The 25,158-nt window shown below is 49.0% G+C and overlaps 1 protein-coding gene across 2 annotated transcripts in view; it reads right to left on the bottom strand.

Moving 5' to 3' along the window:
• Positions 1-9,195, bottom strand: part of SMIM14 (small integral membrane protein 14) — a 70,064-nt gene extending 60,869 nt beyond the window's left edge. The window contains exon 1 of one of the 2 annotated variants that reach the window (XM_075859293.1): positions 9,108-9,195. The gene's annotated coding sequence lies outside the window, so the exon portion shown is untranslated. Of the gene's footprint in view, positions 1-8,623; positions 8,928-9,107 lie in introns of those variants that run through there. The other variant, XM_075859285.1, reaches the window with a different exon arrangement.
• Positions 9,196-25,158: the final 15,963 nt, after the last annotated feature.

Raw genomic sequence — 25,158 nt, forward strand, 5'->3', positions numbered from 1 at the left:
TCATCAAGTCTGAAAAAAAGCAATACACACACACAAAGTATCGCAAAGGACCAAAAAAAAACAAAAAACTTCCTCATATACTATTACACCAGTTCCTCTTTTCAGCTTTGATAATTAACAGACAATAAAAAGTAATTTACATAGACCACAAAATGTGGTAAATTTCACTAAGTTTCAACTGCCATAAGCAAAAAGTATAGAAACTTAGGTAAGGTAACTATAACATCGTGACAATGTTAAAGGGGCTTTCCAGCCAGTAAATTTGATGGCATATCCTGAGGATAGGCTATCAATAGCTGATGGGTCGGGGTCCGACTCCCAGGACCAGGGCTGGTTTTAGACAAAGTGTGGCGCTGGGCAAAGTTAAAAGAGGGGCCCCAAATGCTGAATTAGGGCCTGTTCACATCTGCGTCGGGGTTCCATTGATGGCTTCTGTCAGACTTTTCCGTCAGGGGAACCCAATAAAAATCGACTGCGCTATTGATTCCGTCAAAAAACGGAAACCTTATGGAACTGAGACAAACTGAAACCATTTGCAACAGATGCATTACCATTGAAATCAATGGTAATGCAAACGGAAGCTATGGTTTACGTTTGCCTTTCCGTTGATGGGTTCCTCCGACGGAAAGGTCTGACGAACCCATCAACGGAAACAGACACTAATCAACGGATGTGAACACACACTAACTGTATCAAGAATAGTCAATTCAGAAGGTGGTGTAGCATACTGCATCGCTGATTTCTAGTGCATCCAGGAGTGTTGCAAGCCCAAATAGCATTTGTCCCCACCTCAAACAAAAACAATTATCTATATAAAATATACAGTTATTACATCATACCAGATTAAATATTACCTGTATACGGTTACTGAACACAACTCACTTAACTATTATATGAACAATAATAACACTATATGGTCCAAATAATACCGCCACACCATAACCACATAGTGACTGAATAATATCTCCATACGGTTACTGAATAATACTGCCACACCAGAAACATAGTGAGTCTCGGGCAGAGCGCTAGTATAGGCTCTGCTCCGGGACTCTGTGGAATCCCCGGGCATCGCGGTCCACATATGGACAGCAATGTCTAGGGCTTCCCCAGAGCTGGACAGCGATGTCAGGAGCACAGCTGGAATCCCAGTAGGAGCGCTAGTAACAATATGCCCGGGACTCCAGCTCTGGGGTTGACCCTGACATCACTGTCCATATATGGACACTGATGTCAGTGGCTTCCCCAGAGTTCCGATGCTCCGCTCTGGGACACCGGCTCTGGGGTTACCCCTGACATATTCCGGTCGAGGAGGATCTCCGAACATCACTGTGTATGGACAGTGATGTCAGGTGCTCCCCCAGCAGAGGAATTCCTGGCCAAAGCGTTGACAATGCTCTGGCTGGTGATTCCACTCCTAGAGGGAGCCCCAATTGAGCCATCTACTGGGGGGGGGGGGTGTCTGGCACCACCTACAGAGGTCACTGGGGAAAAAACCTACAGAGGGCACTGCGGAATTAACTATGGGTGGGTGTGTGGGAGTATCTACAGGGGACACTGTGTAGATAATGCGACACAGCCCTAGATAATGCGTTAGAGGGTTGAAATTTGGGGGGGGGGATTTAATGGGGTCATAAAATCTACCAGGCCGTTACAGATGCGGTGATACCAAATAGGTATGGTTTCTTTTTATTTTTTTTTAATAAGACTTGATAAGGGAAAAACGGCAATTGCGTTTTGTTTTTAATACTTGAAACTTTATTTTACAACTTTTTTTTCATTATTCTTTAGTCTCAATCTGCTACCAACCTCTAAAATGCAGAAACCTTTTCAATGCAGATTATGCACTGAAAATCCACGACAATTTACAGTACAATACATGTGTATAGAGTTTTCATAACCTCATCCACACAAAGCGGAAAAAAAAATGAGCACAGAATTGAAGGCATGCTGCGACTTTTCTAATCCGCAGCGGGTCTATTCTGTTGGTGATTTTCACTGCAGTTTTCACCCTTTGCTATGCATAGGCTGAAATCTGCACAAATATTTACTTGGATATGGCATAAAATCTGCATGTTTCACGCAGATTTTAAAGAGGCTCTGTCACCACATTATAAGTGCCCTATCTCTACATAAGGAGATGGGCGCTATAATGTAGGTGACAGTAATGCTTTTTATTTAGAAAAATGATCTATTTTTACCACGTTATGAGCGATTTTTAGCTTTATGGTAATTCGTTTCTTAATGCCCACATGGGTGTGTTTTTACGTTAGAAAAAGTGGGAGTTGTACAGAGAAGTGTATGACGCTGACCAATCAGCGTCATACACTCCTCTCCATTCATTTACACTGCACTAGCGATATAGTTATATCGTTGTGTGCAGCTACATACACACTAACATTACTGCAGTGTTCTGATAATGAATACACATGACCTCCAGCCAGGACGTGGTGTATTCAGAATCCTGACACTTCTTAATCTTTTCTGTGAGATTCCAGCAAGGCAAACGTAATCTCGTTTGAAATGACAGGTTACATCGTAATCTCGCGAGATTACGTTTGCCTTGCAGGAAATCTCACAGAAAAGATTCAGACGTGTCAGGATTCTGAATAGACATCACGTCCTGGCTGGAGGTAATGTATATTCATGGTCAGGACACTGCAGGTGTGTGTGTGTGTGTATATATATATGAGGCTGCACATAGCGATATAGATATATCACTATGTGCAGAGTAAGGCCGGATTCACACGAGCGTGTGCATTTTGCGCGCGCACAAAATGCGGTGTTTTGTGCGCGCAAAAGACACTTGACAGCTCCGTGTGTCAGCCCCGTATGATGCGCGGCTGCGTGCTTTTCGCACAGCCGCCATCATTATGATACTCCGTATGGATGTTTGTAAACAGAAAAGCATGTGGTGCTTTTCTGTTTTCATTCACCCTTTTCACAGCAGTTGCGCGAATCACGCGCGTCCCACAGAAGTGCTTTCATGTGGTGCGCGTGATTTTCATGCACCCATCGACTTCAATGGGTGCGTGATGCGCGAAATACGCTCAAAGAACGGACATGTCGTGAGTTTTTCGCTGTGGACTCACGCAGCATAAAAATCACGCACCTGTCTGCACGGCCCCATAGACTAATATAGGTCCGTGCAATGCGCGTGGACGTATATCCCGTTTGTCTGAATAAGCCCTAAATGAATGGAGAGAAGTGTATGACGCCGATTGGTCGGCGTCATACACTCCTCTGTACAACGCCCACTTGGTCTAAAGTAAAAACACGCCCACTTGGGCATTAAGAAACTCATTAGCATAAAGCTAAAAATCGCTCATAAAGTGGTTTAAAATAGATCTTTTTTCTAAATAAAAAGCATTAGGCGGGATTCACACGACAGGGTTTCCCGGCCGTTCATAAATCGTCCGGCACCCGGCTGCATTAGGAATAACAGACTCCCAATGGGGCTATTCACACGACCGATTTTTTGATGGCCGGGAAAACCGGCCGTCAAAAAAATGGGACATGCCCTATTTTCGGCCGGGTGCCTACATATATGGACACAGCGAAGTCACTCACTTCTGCAGCGGAATCCCCGACTCTATGGCCGGGGATTTCGCTACAGGAGAAGTGCGTGACTACACTGTCCATATATGGACACAGCGAAGTCACTCACTTCTGCAGCGGAATCCCCGACTCTATGGCCGGGGATTCCGCTTCAGGAGAAGTGCGTGACTACACTGTCCATATATGGACACAGTGACGTCACTCACTTCTGAAGCGGAATTCCCGACCTGTGGCAGGGAATTCCTCTCCAGGAGAAGTCAGTGACTACACTGTCCATATATGGACATTGAAGTCAGTGACTTCTCCTGGAAGGGGGGGGGGGGGGGGTGGGTGCAACCTACCAGGGGGCTGGGTGGCATCGCCTACCAGGGGGCTGGGTGGCACGGACAGGGAAAAAAAACGGATGCAAATCGGGTCCAAATCGGCCGGTAAAAACGGCAACTCGGCCCGGAACGGAAGCAAACCGGATGCAAAACGGCCGATTTTCCCGGCCGACACTCGGACCCTGTCGTGTGAATGAGGCCTAAGGCGGGATTCACACGACAGGGTTTCCCGGCCGGGTGCCGGCCGTTCATAAATCGGCCGGCACCCGGCTGCATTAGGAATAATACACCCCTAATGGGGCTATTCACACGACCGATTTTTTGACGGGCCGGGAAAACCGGGCGTCAAAAAAAATGGGACATACCCTATTTTCGGCCGGGTACCCGGCCACCATAGCAGTTTATGGGGCCGGGTAATACACGGCCATCACCGGAATGTGCCCCGAGTGATGGCCGGGTCTACCGTCGCTCTTGCACGCTCTCCTCCTCCTCACAGCGCAGAGTGCATGTGAGGAGGAGGAGGAGTTGATGCCATTCAGACGAATGGCTACGCTGGAGATACACTGTGTGGCAGGGCCGGGGTGTACAGCAGGTGGAAGGGAGCGCTGCGCTGGCTCCCTTCCCCTGCTTGTTACGGTTCCCGACCGCTGGCTGTGTTTTTACGGCCAGCGGTCAGGGTCCTTAAAACCTGAGCCATAGACTTTTTACCGCTCTGGTTTTAACTTGCTGCCCGCGCTATCGGGCAACTGAATGTCGGGTCTCCGGCTGTCAGTGACTGCCGGGGATCCTGAGGGGAACATAGAAGCAGCTTTCGCTGCTTCTGTCTTCTCTGATGATTTGTACACAGCGCTCAATGAATGCTGTGTATAGGAATAGAGGCAGCGGCCGGCCGCGCCGCTGTCTCTATTCCTCCCGGTGTTCATGTGACTGGTCACATGATTGCTGGGTGCCGTTACTGACAGACTGCTGCTGGGTCTTACTAGACCCAGCACAGCCCAGTTAGTGACAATCGTCACTATGAGAGGGCTGATTTCCCCTGTAACTGGGGCTGCTGTGCAGCTCCAGTTACAGTGGAAAAACATGGTGTAAAAGAAAGAAAAAAAATATTAAAAGTTCCAAAAAGGTCTTTTTTGACCTTTGAGGGACATACCATAATAATAAAAAAATAAGTAAAGTGCAAAAAATTAATCCGATTAAAAAACGGTCAGGGAAAAAACCGGATGCAAATCGGGTCCAAATCGGCCGGTAAAAACGGCAACTCGGCCCGGAACGGAAGCAAACCGGATGCAAAACGGCCGATTTTCCCGGCCGACACTCGGACCCTGTCGTGTGAATGAGGCCTAACTGTCACCTACATTACATTCCTTATGTAGAAGATAGGGCACTTATAATGTGGTGACAGAGTCTCTTTAAGCCACATCCAAGTAAATATTGCTTTAGGATTTCATACACATTGCCACATAACGCCTCGGTGTGTTACAGATCCATATTATGGCGCACATTAGTCTGCTTCCGTATAAATGAATGGGGGAAAAAAAATTACGATATGCAACACGGTTTATTTTACCGTGGGGATATTCTTCCCTAGAAGCTTCCATGTGCCAATACAGTGCCTCAAGGATGCATTATATGGCGGCACACGAGTGCCTACCAGCCACATTGCAAAGCTGAAGGGATTCCCCATGCTGCTGACATCCTCTGTGCATTTGGCTCTGCCATGGCTTTATTCACAGTGTCAAATTTTAAAGTATTTTGCATCCATATTTTTAAGCCAAAACCAGGAGAGCATAAAGAAGAAAAAAAGAAAGTATAAAACTTTCCATTATAAGTTTTCTAACTTTCAGTCCTTGTTTAGAAAAAGGGATGCAAAATACTGACCAATTCTGCACAGGTCTCTCACGTATGAAATCTGCTCCCGGAACTAAGTTGCATCATTCATCTTCTGTAAGGACAAACAACTTTGCAATCTAATAAAATGCATCATGTCAGATGTCAGGCTAAAACCAGAGTGTAAGGAATGAAAGACAGTAATAAAAAAAAAAAAAAATGACTGTATTCCACTAAATCATTCATGTCACAAAATAGAGAAAAAAGGGAAGAAAGAACACACATAATAAAAATATTGTAAGGATAGGCCATCTATTTTTAGGGACTGGACAACCCCTTTAAAATATAGAGCTTTTTAACCGAAAAAAAAATAATCCCCAGCAAATAAAGATACCTAGGCTGAGTTTTCACATCACAGATTCGTTGCAAGTTTTTCAGCAGATCATATTTTTGCATTGCAAAGATTAAAATCTGCATTGAAAATCTGTGACTTGTGAACTCAGCCTTAGAACTTATTCAGACGAACGTGATATACGTCCGTGCAACACGCGTGATTTTCACGCGCCTCGCACGGACCTATGTTAGTCTATGGGGCAGTGAAGACTGTCCGTGAGTTTCACGCAGCGAGTCCGCTGCGTAAAACTCACGACATGTCCGATAGTTCTGCATTTCTCGCACCCATTGAAGTCAATGGGAGCGTGAAAATCACACGTACCACACGGAAGCACTTCCGTGGGACGCGCGTGATTCGCGCAACAGCAGTCAAAACTATGATTGCAAACAGAAAAGCACCACGTGCTTTTCTGTTTACAAACATACAAACAGTGTCATAATGATGGCGGTTGCGCGAAAATCACGCAGCCGCGCATCATATGGTGATGACACACGGACCTGTTAAGTGCCTTTAGCGCGCGCAAAATGCAGCGTTTTTTTGCGTGCGCAAAACGCACACGCTCGTGTGAATCCAGCCTTAGGACGTATTCACACGGTGCAGTTTTGTCATGTTTTGTGCTGCATGTCTTTTTTCGTCTGTATACGCCTTTAGAGGTGTCCTTGTCCTGTCAAATTCTTAAAAACCATTCTCTGCTATTTCTTGGTTATATAAATTTCAGGAGCAGTTTTGAGACAGCGAATATGGCCACGGTGACAACTCCCACAAGCGTCGTCATCCAGCTTTCTCAGACTCCCGAACGGAAAATAGTTACCAGGAGGCATTTACATTTTCTATGCTCCCCTGGCAGCATAATTAGGGGGGGGGGGGGATTCTTTGCGCAGATGTTTGGGAAAACTCTGACATATGGAAACTATAATGGTGGCCATTCTATCGCTTTTGAAACGTTGTTGTTACAAGTCACAGGAATACGTCAAAAGATAGTGTGTGCTGGGACCCTACCAACGACCAAGCAGTCGTGGCACTCTGAGTATAGGGCCACTTTGACTCTCTGCACTCTCCAAACTATCCTCATAAACTTTCCATTAAATTCACTGGAGCCCACCAATGCCAATAAGATGCATGTACCCTTTCATATGGCGTTCTTTTCTGCCTTATTGTGAACTTTCAGTATTTCTTCTTTTTGCAATATTGTGAAAAGATTGGACAAATGAGAGGTAAATGTCAAAACGATCACAAACAAACAGTACAGATCGGCCAAGAAAGTCTAGTATTATACAAAAGAAAAAGACATATACTTCCCAAGGAGACACAAACATTCCTTACAAAGCTCTAGACAAAACAGCTGTGCCCCATAAATGAATTATATAACCGCGGTACAACCCTTAACCGAACGGAACCACTCCGTTTTTTCCTCTTACAGGTCACTATAGCATCGTACAGCAATCCCAGCAACAAACCGTGATTTAATCGCACCGCGTGATCTCTTAAAGGGAGAACATCATCATTTAAAAATGAAGACATCTCTTCTGTGCCTTAGGGCTCCGGTTAAAGACACTCAAGTAGGAAAAAAAATGGGATCTCTGATAAATTTGGTGTTAGTTATGCAGAGGATCAACTCCTTTCGCACCAGTTTCCCTAGAGGTCCCGGTGTTTTCTTCAGACCAGGGCCGGTATAGCGAAGCACGTTCTTCTCCGGTGATAATCCCACCAATACAAACCTCTGCGTCCTACCAATAGTTGCATCTCAAAAGACTTTTTAAAGTAAAAAGTTCTGTTACACAAAAAGCTACTGACCCAATAAAAACTGGCCTACCAATAATACAAATGATGGGGTAACAGCCTAAATAACGATCAGCTGATTGAAGATGTGGGCACACACTGGCGGTTGCGGTGCCAGAACTGGGAATTGATCCAAAAGGGTAGAGAGGTATTGTTGTTTTATAGGTCTCTTCCCGGTTAGATCCGGGTTTAGGGGAAAAAAAAAAAAAAAATGGGTGGCAAACTACTACCGGCTTGTGAGTGAAGTCATCCGGATACTTAGACAAAATCCAGCCAATATGTCCAATGATCGGTCCACCCGGGGAAGAAAATGTTAACCGTTCTCCATTATTTCAGACATATTTCTATGGCATCATAAAACGCCTGTAATTTCTCAATAGACATGACAGGTATATTCTTCATTAGGAGTCCATAAGGGGACAGGAGTGCACAAGATGCCATCTGATTTGCAAAATGCCCGGCACACCCCGTATGCATACTATGCAGAGATGACAGAAAATCCTCATTGTGAAGGAAAGCATTGAGAGAACAACCAGAACCATCACAACAAGTAAACACCCGACGCAAACGCCAGCGTAACCAGATGTTAATGCTGCACTATATACTAAGTTACGTGATGCAGAAGAGAATTGTGGCGCTCTACAGGCAAGCACGACTCCCGACTACTCCAATATACCAAGACCTTCCCACACCCCAGTTTATTTGACATGCATGCCCAGCCGGGACCGGGTAATGTGCCACTCACCTGTTTGCGAGATTCAGACGGGAGCCTCCAGTGTGCAGCACCTGCTCTGTTTTGATTTGGTTGTACACGTCATGCTCGTTCTCAAACCCGGATCTCCCCGCGCACTCCCTTCAGAGCCTGCGCGACCCCGCTGCCTTCATTTGCCGCTCGTCTACGCCCCCTGCATGTGATGCGCTTCTGCTGTCCCAATCCTATCAGGCAACTGGTAAGAGGGGCTGTGCGTATGGGAGGGGCTGAGAGCGACCAATCAGAGGTTGCCAGAGCTGGATGGACCGAACTGGGCTTTGACATCTGTCCACAAGGGGTCGCTGTGGATTGTGTGCAATGTCTAGGCGCTTTTTTGTCACCTAGGCAGGGCTAATACCGTCCTACAGGAGAGCAATGTCACCAGAAGAGCTGCATGACATCCCAGATATCATAACAATGACATAACAGAGGAATATCTCAATATAATAATACAGAAATGAAAAAGTAGTAGCCTTACATCTGCATACCACCGAACTTTCAAGCATTACAAAGAGGGACAACTCCTGCAGCGCTTGAAGTGCGCACTGCTGTTCTTTTCTTTGAGCCACGTCCACAACTCCGCCTTATCTCCGCTCATACACACCCAGTTCAGCCCATACAGTATTATGTCGCCATCATACCCTCCCTCAGTATAGTGCCCCCCACACATTATCATGTCCTAATAGTGCCCCCACATAGTATCATGCCCGAGGGGTGGACACAGACAGCTAAGGGCCTCTGTGCAGGAACAGTATATGGGCCCCTTGCTCTCCAATATCTTGTCATAACCCCCACCCCTATGTCTCTAACAATCTATCAGTAATTGTTAGCCATACAATTCATTGGCTCAGGCATTTACATGAAATCTAATTACAGAAAAAATGCTGTTTTAAGGTGACTGTGGCCCCCCTTACCTACTGGGCCCCTGTATAATGCCCCCATAGTGCCTCCCCACACAGCATAATGCCCCCATAGTGCCTCGCCACACAGCATAATGCCCCCATAGTGCCTCACCAAGTATAATGCCCCATAGTGCCTCCCCAACAGTATAATGCCCCCATAGTGCCTCCCCAACAGTATAATGCCCCATAGTGCCTCTCCACACAGTATAATGCCCCATAGTGCCTCTCCACACAGTATAATGTCCCCATAGTGCCTCCCCACACAGCATAATGCCCCCATAGTGCCTCCCCACACAGCATAATGCCCCCATAGTGCCTCACCAAGTATAATGCCCCCATAGTGCCTCCCCAACAGTATAATGCCCCCATAGTGCCTCCCCAACAGTATAATGCCCCCATAGTGCCTCCCCAACAGTATAATGCCCCCATAGTGCCTCCCCACACAGCATAATGCCCCCATAGTGCCTCCCCACACAGCATAATGCCCCCATAGTGCCTCACCAAGTATAATGCCCCCATAGTGCCTCCCCAACAGTATAATGCCCCCATAGTGCCTCCCCAACAGTATAATGCCCCCATAGTGCCTCCCCAACAGTATAATGCCCCCATAGTGCCTCCCCAACAGTATAATGCCCCCATAGTGCCTCTCCACACAGTACAATGTCCCCATAGTGCCTCCCCAACAGTATAATGCCCCCATAGTGCCTCTCCACACAGTATAATGCTCCAATAATGCCTCCCCACACAGCATAATGCCCCCATAGTGCCTCTCCACACAGTATAATGCTCTCATAATGCCTCCCCACACAGCATAATGCCCCCATAGTGCCTCCCCTCACCAAGTATAATGCCCCATAGTGCCTCCCCTTACCAAGTATAATGCCCCCATAGTGCCTAATAAAACAAATACCTAGCCCCGTTCCCACGACGAGTGGAGATCCCTCTGCTCCTCCAGTCTGTGCTATGTGTGGCTCAGCGCAGATGGGCCAATGATGTCACTGCATTGTGCCTTTCCGCTCCAAGTTGCTGAAGGCTGGCGTTACAAAGTGAATGGTGGAGCAGGGAGCTGACGGCTTCCTGCTCAACCATTGGATTCAACTGTATCTGCGTGCTGAAACCCGTGAGGAGGATAGCAGAAGAGGTCAGGGTCTAGGTTGAAGACCCCAGCCCTTAAGCCTGCAATTAAACCCTGTCACCACAGGTGACTCTACTCCTATTTTCTCCTTGTCATTTTCCGAAGAGGTGTCTCTTTGATTTCCTCATATTTCACCTTCTGCTTCCTGGCTTTGGCTAGAGAAAAGCTGCTGTTTTTCGAAAGACTCTAGAAGAGGCTGGACGGTAGCACGGAGGGCTTAACGGTAAGCCTCCATGACTGCCATAGGAGGGACAGCCAATAGGCGAAGAGAGGGTTAGTTGAGGCAGGGAGAGGGAGGAGATGGAGCGGGGAGGAGCCGGGGGTGTTATCCGTTCCTCCCGCTGTTTTCGGCATTGAGCCGGAAGCAGCGGGAGGAACAACAAGTAAGATAATCAGCTCCCCTGCTCCTGCTTACCTGATGGCGTCTCTGGTCTTGCTGCTTGAGCAGCTGCGGGCAGCAGCTGTGTATCACGATCCGGGCTGGCTGGAGGAGTCAGTGGCGACGCTGGCCCGGATCCCTCAGGCGGGCCCGTCTTCGGGCCGAGCCCGGCGCTCTGTGTCGGCGGCCCGCGTGGATGCGCTCCCCTCCCCCGCCCCTTTCTCAGACGCTGGTCACAGGGCGGTGGGGGGAGAGTTGATGATTACTGCCCCTGCTCCGATAAAGCAGAGGGTGTTGGCGGGAGCGGCAGTGGCTCAGGCTAGGTCACCCCGCCGCTCCCGGAGGTCCCACCCACCTGAACGGTTGATTCCGGATGTGGCCCCGCGGGCCTGGCGTCGCAGGGGGAGCCCTTCTAAGGACGCTGTAGGCCAGGCTGCTGGGACGGGCGCCTCCTCCCAGGGCCTGCGTCCTGGCAGGAATCCCCAGCCGCGACGGAGCTCGGCGGTTAACAAGGAGTCGCAGGCCGGGCTCCCTGTCACGCCTCCACCTTCAGAGACAGTTGTCGGAATGCAGTCCACGGCCGCCCCGCATGGTGATGTTTCGGCCAGGGGGCAGGCTTCCTCGAGAGCATCGGTGAGGACGTCAAGATCGGCAACGACGACGCGGCAACAGGTTCGGTCGGAAGTCTGGGTCCCTGAGGTCGGGCGGCAGGTTGTCGGCCCCTCTGCCAGCGTGCCTGGATCCCCGTGTCGGAGATGTCGGTGCGAGTACCAATCGGCAGCAAGAGAGGATCTGGAAGATGGAGAGCTGGATGAGTCGCAACGTGGTCAGAATTTTCCGGCTGGCGGGAACACAGCGCCTGGGCAGCCTGGTGAGTGTATAACTCCTACTCTACCGTATCCAGCAATTTTCATGTCGGGTGTTGGGGGTGGGGCAGCGAGCGTGGAAGTATCGGCTGTCGGTGGTGGCGTGATCGGGCACGATGGCTTATCAGATTTAGTGGGTTGTTTGCGCGAGTTGGTCGGGCGCTTAGATAGGCAGCGGCGCCTGTAGTTCCGGGGGGGTCCCCGGTGGTGGTTTGGGAAGGTCCTCGGGAGGTACAGTCGCGGTCCGTGGGTGGTGACGTTCCGGGGTGGCCAAGGACGCGGTAGCAGTGTCTGTCCAAACCGAGGCGCCGAAGGATGGGGATAGTGTTCGGCTTGACGATCAGGCTCGTGGCGAGGTTTATGTCTGTTTTGAGGGCCCTTTAGGGGCTCACCTTAAGCAGGAGGTCCGTGACCGGATTTTGAAGGACGAGTACGTGGAATATGTTTCTCTTCTGCCGCTTGCTAAATTCAATTTGGATAAGGGCAAGCGGGATGAGAGTAAGAAGGAGGAAAAGGAACGTCGGCGGTATAGGCTTATCCCGCAGACGTTCGTCAATTGGTCGCAAGCTTTTGCTATTTTGGCAAGCGTGATCGGAGAAAAGGCGCCGAAAAATTGCTCGGCGTTGTTTTGTTATTTTGATGCCATCGGGGAGGCCTATCGGGCGTACGGGGGTCAGGCTTAGTTGCGGTACGACGAGCAATTTCGCCAGCGGAAGGCGGTCCGGCCGGCGATCAGGTGGGATCAAAAGGATATTGTGGTTACGAGTTACGGCCCCGGTTAAGCAGTCCTTTCCCGGGAGCGTTGGCCAAGGTGGTCAGTCTAGTCAGTCCGGACAGGGCTCTGGGTCAAAGTTGGGGTTCTGCTGGCAATTCAACCATGGCCAATGTAAGTTTGGTGCCACGTGTAGAGTTAAGCACATCTGTTCGGAGTGCAACGGGTCCTCGCATGGGGCCACAAAAATGCATGCGGAAAGGTAGGCGGTCGGGCCCTCAGTCTTATGCCGTTGGTCAAGGGGCAGTTGCCGGTGAGGGTGGAAAGGATGGCCCAGGAGCTAAGTGAGTGCCCGGATAGAGTTGCAGCCAGGTTAATTTACGAAGGGTTTTTGTGTGGTTTTGTTATCCCTCCTCCTCCACATGAGGTTCCGGTTACCCGACGCAACTTTAAATTGGCTTATTTGCACTCGGCGGTCGTCTCGGGAAAACTTTTGAATCAAGTGTCGTTGGGTCGCAGGTCCGGGCCTGTTGCCGAGCCGCCGATAGAGAATCTAGTGGTATCCCCCTATGGATTTGTGCCAAAGCGGGAGCCTCATAAATTCCGCCTGATTCAGCATTTGTCTTTTCCCAGGGGATCGTCCGTGAATGACGGGATAGATAACGACTTATTCTCGGTTGTTTACGGGTCATTCAACACAGCGGTGCGGTAGGCGGGCCCCGGGGCATTGTTGGCAAAGACTGACATCGTGGCGGCTTTTCGGTTGCTGCCTGTACATCCAGAGAGCCAACGGCTGTTGGGTTGCTTCTGGAATGGGTGGTTTTATGTCGATAGGTGTCTTCCAATGGGATGCTCTCTTTCTTGCGCATGCTTCGAGGAATTTAGTAGTTTCGTGGAATGGGTGACGAAGGGCGTAGTTGGGGTGGATTCATTAATATATTAGCTTGATGGTTTTTGTACGTCGGCCCTAGTGGTTCCCCTGTTTGCGGTAACGTATGGTATTCATTGCAGAAGGTTGAGGCAGAGTTTGGAATCCCTCTGGCGCCTGGTACATCTGAGGGCCCGGTTTTCCACCATTTGTTTTTAAGGGATCGAAATTGATTCAGTTGCAATGCAGTGCAGGCGTCCTGAGAAAAAATTACTGCCATTGCGGCAGGAGGTGAGGCGGGCTTGATGATTGAAGAAGATCACTTTGCGCGATCTCCAGTCGCTGCTGGGGAAGTTGAACTTTGCCTGTCGGATTATGCCAATGGGTAGAATTTTTAGTAGGCGATGGGCGGCAGCGACGGCGGGTATCCGGGCGTCCCGCCATTTTGTGAGAATTGGTTTGGATCACAGGGCTGAGCTACAGGTCTGGGGTGCGTTCCTAGGGCAATATAATGGTAGATCGCTGTGGATGTCACCGGTACACGATATGAGCGAGTTGGAGCCGTTTACTGATGCGGCGGGGCCGGTGGTTTTGGCGCATATGCAGGAGGTCAATGGTGTGCGGGGAACTGGCCGGACAGCTGGGTGAACAGTGGTCTTACGCAGAATCTGGCCCTGCTCGAGCTGTTCCCCATGGTGGTTGCGTTGACCATTTGGGGGGACAGGCTCAGGGATAAAAAGGTTTGGGTCCACTGCGATAACATGGGGGTGGGTTAGCAATTAACAACTTATCAGCTTCTTCTCCACCTGTGGTTTCAGTTTTTGGGTCACCTAGTTTTGGTGTGCTTGTTTTTAAACCCGCGGGTAGTTGCGGTGCATGTACCAGGGGTTTCCAATTGTATTGCTGATGCTCTTTCTCAGTGGGATCGATTTCGCAGTGGGATCAATTTCATCAATTGGCACCGGCAGTGGAGCTGTTCGGTTTGGCTTGCCCGGAGCATCTCTGGGATCTGATTTTGGTACCGGGGAACGGTTGATTGGGCGGTCGCTGGCTAGTGCGACTTGGAGGGCTTGTTCGGCTTGTTGGCAGCAGTGGGAGGAGTGGGTAAGAGTTTGAGTAACGTCAGCACGGAGAAGGACAGGTTGGTAGCATGGTTGTACTGGTTGGGGGGATGATGGGGAGGCGGGGTTTTTCCCTGGCTAAAGTGAATCGTTTTGTTGCTGGTTTGGCGTTTGGATTTAAATGACGGGGTTTCCAGGATGTTTCCAGGATGTGTCCAAGATATAACCCAGATGTGGGTCCGTGGGGGGATGGACTAGAGTTGTTTTGCGGCGGTCCAAGACTGATCAAGTGGGTCGGTAGTGTTCTGCCCCTCCGGGGTCGGCGATGTGTCCGGTTGCTTGTATGGTTGCTTTTCAGCCACGGGGTGGGGTGCCGGAGTTGCCATTGCTCCGTCATGCTCGTTTTTGTCCGAGTATCAATTTGGTGCTATATGTTAAAAATGCTTGGCTGAGGTTGGCGTGGGGCAGGGGTAGTACTCGTCTCACTCGTTCAGGATCGGCGCTGCTACTGAAGCGGGGGTTGGGGGTTGGATGATGAGGGTGTGCGTCGCATTGGCCGATGGGAGTCCGATAGGTTTCGGACTTACGTGCGCCCTCATTTGTTGTGTGTGGGTAATGTTGCTTTGATTGTTTTCATATGAGGTGCTTGTTTTTCTTTTCAGATCATCGCCCTTGTTTAGTGTGGCTTTTAGGACACTCTTTTGTGCACTGGGAATGATCTGGGGGTGCGCCCGTTTCGGGAGTCAGTGCGGGATATTAAACACGATTTATTGTGTTTATGGGCATCTTATCCTCACCTAGTGATTGTGTGGTCGGACATAGTTCCGAGGAAGTTTTGGCATTTAGCAAGATCAGCCGAGTGGGTGAACAAAGCCCGCATTAAGGTAAACCGGGCGGTGTCACGTTTTGTTGCCAAGAACGGGGGCATTTGTGTCGACACAGGGACCTGGAGTCAGGAGTCGGAAATCATTGGAGGAGTGATGGGGTACATTTGACCGAGGTTGGAATTGATTTGGGGAGCCTGGCCTTAGCAGACGGAATTGAGAGGGTGGTGGTGGTTTGGAGGACTCACAGTCTTAAGGTGGTCAAGGCCTGTTTCGCTGTGGCGGGGGGAGTCCTTGAGGTTGGTCAGTACAAAATGGTGGGGGGGCGCATCGGGGGTATGCGTCCCCCAAAACGGTAGATCATTTGAAGACTTCATAGGGTGTTATCCCTTTGAAGTGGTCTTCTGGTGGAAGGTATATCATTTGAAGACTTCATCGGGTGTTATCCCTTTGAAGTGGTCTTCTGGTGGTTGGAGCCATCTGCAGAGGTGAGCGGTGCCTCCGAGCTGGTTTACGGCTGGAGGTAAAGAGTTGGTGGTGGTTTGCAGATGGCTAACTTAAAGGAAATCCGGTGTTAAAAGGGCTTCAAGGACTTCCCCTGCTCTGATAAGTGTTAATGATGTTGATTGTTATTTCTGATTCTGACCCATGTTGGGTCATGAGAATTATAGGAGGAATTCTCTGGTCGAATTCCTAAAGGAGTTATCCGAATGTTTCGGATTAAATTGCATTTAAAAATAATGTCAGTTAATAAACGGCTGCTGTGGCCATTTCACATCCAACCTCGGTTGTCACGTGTCTTTATTGGAAGGGAAAGGGGAATAAAAGGTTAACATGGTCAATTAGCACACGACTCTACTTAGGCCAGTCATGTTGTTCCTGTTGAACTTTGCATTTGTCTGATCCCAGAATCTCATCCTGAATGTTATGGGCAGCCGAAGCAGGAAAAAGGCAGGCTCACCCAGCATCACTGCCATTAGCAATAGCATTATTTCTAAAAGCAGTAGGGTGTAACACAGCCGGCAAGTCCCGCTCCTGCCAGTGGCCCCCGCTGGGTCTCGTTCCTCCTCCTGCAGCCTGGGAGAGAGGTACCTCTTTTCCAGGCTGCCAGCGTCTACTATTGTTCTCTGCTAGCGGCCTCTTAAAGGGCCACTATGCGAAATTTAAAAGTCACCAAACCAATCCATGTTGCCCCAGGACTATTTAAGGCACCTCCACTATCAACAAGGTGCCTGAGCAATGTTGGAACAGCCTTGTTTGTATCCTGCGAAGGCTCCTGTATGGATCTGATATCCAGTCTGCTATTGCTGTCTGTTGTCAGCCTGTATCCAGTTATGCGCTATCAGCCAATATCCAGTCCACTGTTGCTGTCTGTTGTTAGCCAGTATCCAGTTATCCGCTGTCTGCCAGTGTCCAGCTGCCTCCTACCGTCATTGTCAAGCCTAAAGCCTCCACCCTTTAAAGAGGCTCTGTCACCAGATTTTGCAACCCCTATCTGCTATTGCAGCAGATAGGGGCTGCAATGTAGATTACAGTAACGTTTTTATTTTTAAAAAACGAGCATTTTTGGCCAAGTTATGACCATTTTTGTATTTATGCAAATGAGGCTTGCAAAAGTACAACTGGGCGTGTTGAAAAGTAAAAGTACAACTGAGCGTGTATTATGTGCGTACATCGGGGCGTGTTTACTTCTTTTACTAGCTGGGCGTTCTGACGAGAAGTATCATCCACTTCTCTTCAGAACGCCCAGCTTCTGGCAGTGCAGACACAGCCGTGTTCTCGAGAGATCACGCTGTGACGTCACTCACAGGTCCTGCATCGTGTCAGACGAGCGAGGACACATCGGCACCAGAGGCTACAGTTGATTCTGCAGCAGCATCAGCGTTTGCAGGTAAGTAGCTACATCGACTTACCTGCAAACGCGATGCTGCTGCAGAATCATCTGTAGCCTCTGGTGCCGATGTGTCCTCGCTCGTCTGACACGATGCAGGACCTGTGAGTGACGTCACAGCGTGATCTCTCGAGAACACGGCTGTGTCTGCACTGCCAGAAGCTGGGCGTTCTGAAGAGAAGTGGATGATACTTCTCGTCAGAACGCCCAGCTAGTAAAAGAAGTAAAAACGCCCGATGTACGCACATAATACACGCCCAGTTGTACTTTTACTTTTCAACACGCCAAGTTGTACTTTTGCAAGCCTCATTTGCATAAATACAAAAATGGTCATAACTTGGCCAAAAATGCTCGTTTTTTAAAAATAAAAACGTTACTGTAATCTACATTGCAGCGCTGATCTGCTGCAATAGCAGATAGGGGTTGCAAAATCTGGTGACAGAGCCTCTTTAAGTTACCATCAGCCAGTGCCTGTTTCTAGTCCACTTGGCCAGCAGCTACTCCGCCGGGACCTCCTCAAAAGGTAGCGACCAGGTAGCCTCCCCGCAGTGAAGACCAGATCCCTGTATAGGGGTTAAAGGGTGAAGACTGGGGGGGGGGCTACTTAGATAACGCCCTTAGAGGTGGTCCTAAGCCAAACTGGTGGAGTAGCCCGTTGGTTCACAACCTGCTGGCCATAACACAGGGCTTGGGTGGCGTTTTGATAATGGTGAGAAGGCTGCAGATGAAACCTGACAGGAAAAGCTAAATTATTCCCAATGTTAATTTTCACCAAGTAACTAAACAAACACACACAACGCGCCCCCTGTAGGGAGTGCCATACACAGTGCACTGTGTACACTGCTACACACACGTTCGGATCCTCGGTTCTCGCTGCCATTGCCACCTCGTTTCCATGGAGACGCAAGTACGTGCAGGGGATTTCTGAACCAATGCCATATCCACTTCTCCCTGCACGCCGGAGCATTTCCTTCAAACGGAGCCAGAATCGCCTTTATTATGTCTTTACTTGCCGGCAATGCCCTGGCGTGGGCGAACACAATTTGGCAATGACAGGGACCTGAGACTTCCAGGGGTTCGTGCGGCAGCCACTGCTATCTTTAACCTTCGCCAGGAGGATGCCTCCATGGGCGAATACACCATCCAGTTCCGGACCCTGGCAGGAGAACTGTCCTGGAACAATGAGGCATTGGTAGCGTCTTTCTGGCATGGCCTATCGCCCGAGATAAAGGACGAACTTGCTGCTCGAGAGCTTCCATCTGCCTTGGACGACCTGATTCTACTTGCTACTCGAGTGGACATAAAGCTCAGAGAGAGATCACAAGAGGTTCGACAGGAGAGATGGCTTCCTAGACTGGCGCCCAACTTCCAGCAACCCCTCTTGCCTTCTTCTACTTCTCCACCCGAGGTTTCCGATGCAGGTGGATCAGCTTAAACTGTCCGTTCAGGAGAAATAGCGCAGGCGCACTTCTGGACTCTGTCTTTATTGCGGCCTCGCTGGCCATGTCGTGCATCTGTGTCCCCAGAATCAAAAAAACCCCAACGCCTAGGATTTTTTGGAGAGACAACCCTGGGCGTCACAGCATTTAATAGAGAACTCTCCTCCAAACTGTTCATTCCTGTGACCATCGTCGCTGGCAAGAGGCCCCATCCGGTCTCTGCCTACCAGGACTCTGGCTCTGCAGCCAATTTCATCTGCCAAGACCTTGTGGATCTTCTTCAGTTGCCCACTGTTCTGCTGGAAAGGCCGTTGATCGTTGCTTCAGTAGATGGACTGCCATTGCCTGACCCAGTTTTGTCTGTGACCAAGCCGTTGAGACTACTAGTGAGAAGTTCTTCAGTGGGGTCCAAAGTGTCTCGACCGCTGTCTGGGGCATATCCATCCGCCTCAGTCTCCTCAGCATCAGTTACTGGCAGGGTTGCCTCCTTGTTACTCTCTGTTCGCAGATGTTTTCAACAAGAAGGAAGCAGAGACGTTGCCACCACATCGAACATATGATTGTCCTATCGACTTGGTTCCTGATTTGTCTCCTCCTCGCGGTACAGTATACCCGCTCCCCTTGCCTGAAACCCAGTCTATGTTGGCCTACATTAAAGAGAATCTGGAGAGGGGCTTCATACGTAAATCCTCATCCCCGGCCGGGGCCGAGTTTTTCTTTGTCAAAAAGAAAGATGGATCCCTCCAGCCATGCATTGACTACCGGGGTCTCAACCAGATCACAGTGAAGAACAGGTACCCATTGCCTTTGATCTCAGAACTATTTGATCGCATACGGGGGGCAAAAACGTTTTCTAGACTAGACCTGCGGGGGGCCTACAGTCAGGGTGACGAGTGGAAGACTGCATTTAATACTCGTGATGGTCACTATGAATACCTGGTCATGCGCTTCGGCCTGTGTAACGCACCCGTTGTGTTTCAATAATTTGTCACTGACATTTTTCATGATCTCCTCTATGTCTGTGTTGTGGTGTATCTCGATTACATTTTGATATTTTTCCCAGATCTTGTAACTCATCAGAGTCATGTCTGCCAGGTGTTGCTTCGATTAAGAGAGAATCCCCTTTATGCCAAGCTGGAGAAGTGCGTATTTGAGAAAAAGTCTCTACCCTTCCTGGGCTATATCATCTCCAATCAAGGTCTCAAAATGGACCCTGAGAAGGTAAAGGCGGTTCTGGAATGGCCACGCCCCCAAGGCTTAAGGGCCATACAACGCTTCCTGTTCATCCCCCAACTTCTCTTCATTGACAGCTCCCATCTCTACCCTCACTAAAAAGGGCATGAATGCCAAGGTGTGGACTCCGGAAGCAGAAGATCCACAAGCCGCATTTAAAACCCTAAAAAAGGCATTCACGTCAGCCTCTGTTCTTCATCACCCTGATGTATCCCTACAGTTTTCATTAGAGGTGGACGCTTCCTCTGTTGGTGCTGGTGCACTTTTGTTCCAAAGAGGTTCGAAAGGCAAGACTGTGGTACTATTCTAAGCTGTTTTCTTCCGCAGAGTGCAACTACTCGATTGGGGATTGGGAGTTACTGGCCATCAAGCTGGCCCTGCAAGAGTGGAGACACCTACTGGAAGGCGCAGCTCATCCTATCCTGGTCTTTACGGACCACAAGAACCTGATCTATCTTCAGACGGCTCAACGGCTGAATCCTCGTCAAGTCAGGTGGTCGCTGTTCTTTGCCAGTTCCGGTTCGAACTCCACTACCGACGTGCCGACAAGAATGTGAGGGCCGATTCCTTGTCTAGGTCATTTGAGACAGAGGACTCTGTGGAGTCCCCACAGAATATTATCGATCCTTCCTGCATCTACTCTGTTAACCCTCTGCAGGTTAGAGACATTCCTCCAGGAAAAAACTTTCGTATGGCTGGCAGACAGAGGAAGAATCCTTCGCTGGGGTCACAGTTCCAAGCTGGCAGGTCACGCGGATGCCCGTAAGACCCGAGACCTAATTGCCCATCAGTTCTGGTGGCCCACACTGCCCAAAGATGTCATGGACTTTGTCTCCTCCTGTACGGTATGCGCAGCAAATAAAGTTGCCCCCTTCAGACCAGCTGGTCTGCTTCAGCCACTGCCTGTGCCCGATGCCCCCTGGTGGCATGTTGCGATGGACTTTGTTACCGATCTGCCTCCCTCTGCTGGATGCAGTGTGATCTGGATGGTGGTGGATCGATTTTCCAAAATGGCTCATTCTGTTCCCCTGACTGGCCTGCCTTCTGCTGCTCGACTGGCCGACCTCTTCGTTCAACACATCTTCTGTCTGCACAGCTTTCCCCTGCATATTGTCTCGGATCGAAGGGTCCAGTTCACCTCGAAGTTCTGGAGAGCACTCTGCGGCCTCCTCGGTGTAAAGTTGGACTTCTCCTCGGCCTATAATCCCCAGTCAAATGGACAAATCGAGAGGGTTAACCAGATTATGGAGAACTATCTGCGGCACTTTGTCTCCAGGCAGCATGATGACTGGGTGCAGCTGCTCCCGTGGGCTGAGTTCTCCTATAATAACCATACTAGTGAGTCCACCACCTCCAGTCCGTTCTTCATCGTCTACGGCAAACATCCTCAAATACCTCTTCCTGTCTCTACTATGTCCCAGGTGCAGTGGCGGATTATCATATGGGCGATTCGGGCGGCCGCCCGGGGCCCGAGGCTCCCAGGGGGCCCATGGCAGCCCGAATCGCACATCATCTTGCTAACTAACGAAGATGAGGAGGGGAGGAGCAGGGAATTGGCCGGGAAAGGGGTAGGACACGCCTCCCTGACAAGTGCGGGCCGCCGCCATTGAGTAACAGAACAGCGACGGACGGCTGTTCTGTTACTCCGAATCTGCAAGACAAGAGCCGGGCGGTCGGTCACCGGTGCTGAGGTCAGTACAGCAGGCTTATCCTCCTGCCCAACTGGTTCCCGACCGCTGGCTGTATTTTTACGGCCAGCGGTCAGGGACGGGTCCTTAAAACCCGAGCCATAGACTTTCTACGGCTCGGGTTTTAACTTGCTGCCCGCGCGATCGGGCAGCTGAATGTCGGGTCTCCGGCTGTCAGTGACTGCCGGGGACCCTGAGGAGAAGACAGAAGCAGCTTTCGCTGCTTCTGTCTTCTCCGATGTCTTCTTACACAGCGTTCAATGAACGCTGTGTATAGGAATAGAGACAGCAGCAGCGGCGCTGTCTCTATTCCTCCCGGTGATCATGTGACTGGTCACATGATCGCCGGGTGCCGTTACTGACAGGCTGCTGCTGGGTCTAACTAGACCCAGCACAGCCCTATTAGTGACAATCGTCACTATGAGAGGGCTGATTTCCCCTGTAACTGGGGCTGCTGTGCAGCTCCAGTTACAGTGGAAAAACATGGTGTAAAAGAAAGAAAAAATATATATAAAGTTCCCCAAAGGTCTTTTTTGACCTTTGAGGAACAGACCACAGTAATAAAAAAATAGGAAAGTAAAGTGCAAAAAAAAATGAAATAATAAATACACATAAAATACCCACCCCAATAAAAACCGTCGTCCCCCCCGCCAATCATTGTTGTAACGCTAGCGCTGACCCAATTACCCTAATATAGACATGTAATATATTAAAATTTACGGTAAACAATGATGATTACAAATAAAAGGTCTATTTTAGGGTAAAACTATGTTATTACCAAAAAAAATAGCTGAAACGTAAAAAAGCTTATTTGTTTACTATTATTTTCAAACTTTATGAATAAAAATTCTAAAATAGCAAAAAAGGTGTGTATAAAAACGATAAAAAAAAAGAAACCTGCATTGTCTACGGAAAAAACGTCGCAAAAATCACGTCGTTTTTATTTATTTTTTATAAAAATGTGTGTTTGGTGCAACTTTGTAATTACGTTTTATTAAAAAATATTTTCACTTTTTGAGATACAGCTGCTTTGTATCCTGTATCCGTCAGGTCAGCAGGACTGACGGGATCAGTGAAACGGGCCCTGCGCTAAATTATAATCTTAGATGTGATAGATTTGAGGTGGATCCTGCGTGTCACTGATCCTATCAGTCCTGCTGACCTGACGGATACAGGATACAAAGCAGCTGTATCTCAAAAAGTGAAAATATTTTTTAATAAAACGTAATTACAAAGTTGCACCAAACACACATTTTTATAAAAAATAAATAAAAACGACGTGATTTTTGCGACGTTTTTTCCGTAGACAATGCAGGTTTCGTTTTTTATCGTTTTTATACACACCTTTTTTGCTATTTTACAATTTTTATTCATAAAGTTTGAAAATAATAGTAAACAAATAAGCTTTTTTACGTTTCAGCTATTTTTTTTGGTAATAACATAGTTTTACCCTAAAATAGACCTTTTATTTGTAATCGTCATTGTTTACCGTAAATTGTAATATATTACATGTCTATATTAGGGTAATTGGGTAATATATATATATATATATATATATATATAAAATTATGATATAAAGTTTTTAAATGTGTACATAACCTTGTGGCACTATATACAAGGGGGAGCGCTGTGTGCCACTATATACAAGGGGGAGCGCTGTGTGCCACTATATACAAGGGGGAGCGCTGTGTGCCACTATATACAAGGGGGAGCGCTGTGTGCCACTATATACAAGGGGGAGCGCTGTGTGCCACTATATACAAGGGGGAGCGCTGTGTGCCACTATATACAAGGGGGAGCGCTGTGTAGCACTATATACAAGGGGGGAGCGCTGTGTGGCACTATATACAAGGGGGAGCGCTGTGTGCCACTATATACAAGGGGGAGCGCTGTGTGGCACTATATACAAGGGGGAGCGCTGTGTGGCACTATATACAAGGGGGAGCGCTGTGTGGCACTATATACAAGGGAGAGCGCTGTGTGCCACTATATACAAGGGGGAGCGCTGTGTGCCACTATATACAAGGGGAGCGCTGTGTGGCACTATATACAAGGGGGAGCGCTGTGTGGCACTATATACAAGGGGGGGGCTGTGTAGTGCTATCCACAGTGGTATGTGTGTGGCGCTCTTTATAGGGGGGGCTTTTTGGTGCTATTTACAAGAGGGGGAGGGCTGTGTGGCGCTCTCTACAGGGGGCTGTATGGCACTATCTATATGGGGCTGTGTGTAACGCTCTCTACGGGGAGGATGTGTGATATATAGAGGGGGCTGTGTATGGCGATATCTATGGGGGTGTGTAATATCTACAGGGGCTGTGTGTGGCACTATGTACAGGGGGCTGTGTGTATGTGGTGTTTTACAGTGTGTGGTATTATTATATTCAGGCGCGCAGTGTTTGGTGCTATTATATTTAGGGGCATAGTATGTGGCACCATGATAACTTTATTTTCGTTTATAGGTGTGGAAATGTTGGAAAAGTGAGGAGACGTCTGAGTGGCAAATTCTGCAGAAATGATTCATGGCCGGGAGAAGTCGTCATGAGCGCTGGACCGGATGGAGAAGAAAAGAGGAAAAAAACGACTAGAATCTGAGACGTCGTCACCTGTGAGTCACTAGATTTATAGAGAATCTGTCACCTCTCCTGACATGTTTATTATAGGAAATCCTTGTATTTCACAAAAAGTCTTTCTGCAGTCCAGGACTGATAGACAATTCCCCTTGTCAGGAGGTTGTGTCCCTGCACAGTGTGATACTCTCAGTATGTAGGGACACAGCCCTGTGACAAGGGAAATCGTAACACTGTTAATGCTTGCCCAAAAAAGTAGTGTCAAAAATAGTTACGGCGCGGCAGGGCGGCGGTTTGGAAGGGGGGCCCAAGTTTGGGTAACAGCCCAGGGCCCATGGTCTACTTAATCCGCCACTGCCCAGGTGCCTGCAGCTGACTCTACCTTCAGGGACTTTCTGCAGATATGGCAACAGACCCAATCTTCTATTCTGCTGGTGGTGGACCGCATGAAGAGAAAGGCAGACACTAGAAGACGAGAACCTCCTCAGTTTCTTCCAGGTAGGAAGGTATAGCTGTCTTCCAGGAATATCCAGCTGAGGGTGCCGTTTTGCAAATTTGCTCTCAGGTTCCTCGGACCCTTCGAGATTCTGCTACAAATTAGCCCTGTGTCTTACTAGCTTCGGCTGCCTCCTACAGTCAGGATCCCTAACTCCTTCCATGTCTCCCTGCTGAAGCCCATGGTCCTGAACCGCTACTCCAGGACTCCTAGTTCTGCAGTGGCTCCTGGCGGCTCGTCAGGGACTTTCGAAGTAAGGGAGACCCTGGCCACCAAGATAGTGGGAGGAAGGACGTTTTATTTGGTGGATTGGAGGGGATTCGGTCCAGAAGAGAAGTCTTGGGAGCCAGAGGAGAAAATCGATGCTCCTGTCCTTGTTAAGAAGTTTCTCTCCCGCTCTGGCCCCAAGAGGAGGGGGCGTAAGAGGGGGGATACTGTTACGTCTATGGCCGCGGCCCGTCGTTCTGA

Source organism: Rhinoderma darwinii, chromosome 1, assembly GCF_050947455.1.
Source record: "Rhinoderma darwinii isolate aRhiDar2 chromosome 1, aRhiDar2.hap1, whole genome shotgun sequence".
Taxonomy (NCBI): domain Eukaryota; kingdom Metazoa; phylum Chordata; class Amphibia; order Anura; family Rhinodermatidae; genus Rhinoderma; species Rhinoderma darwinii.